The sequence below is a fragment of the Penaeus monodon genome, chromosome 33 (genome assembly GCF_015228065.2).
Source record: "Penaeus monodon isolate SGIC_2016 chromosome 33, NSTDA_Pmon_1, whole genome shotgun sequence".
Taxonomy (NCBI): domain Eukaryota; kingdom Metazoa; phylum Arthropoda; class Malacostraca; order Decapoda; family Penaeidae; genus Penaeus; species Penaeus monodon.
Genome location: NC_051418.1, coordinates 20302416 through 20302842, shown reverse-complemented (window position 1 = coordinate 20302842; position 427 = coordinate 20302416).

The following is a 427-nucleotide window of genomic DNA, read 5'->3' as shown; positions in this document are numbered from 1 at the left end:
GAAAACTCGCCCCTTACTAGAATTTGTCAAAATACAGTAGGAATTCACACAGTATAGATCACCTCGTATTCTATCGATTCCAAGCACCTTGATAGTGAAAATAATAGTAACGCAGAACAAGAGAGAATCGGAATTTTGATTGAAGAACCAGGCTGTGCATATTCTTTAGCAATTAATTATGTTAATAAATCTGGAATACAGAACACTTATTTGCATAGAGAAAAAAAATATTGAATTATGTATATGAAGGGTAGACTAATCTAACCAGAACGTTATTTTCTATATGGTCTCTGATAATTTTTTTTTCTTAGTTTGCAAATTGGCTAATCTTGTATCTTAGTAATTAAAGTCAAACATGAATATCGTTTTTATTCTTGGTAATATGGTAGGTCTGTTAAAATTTAATAGGCAAAAAATATGTTATCCT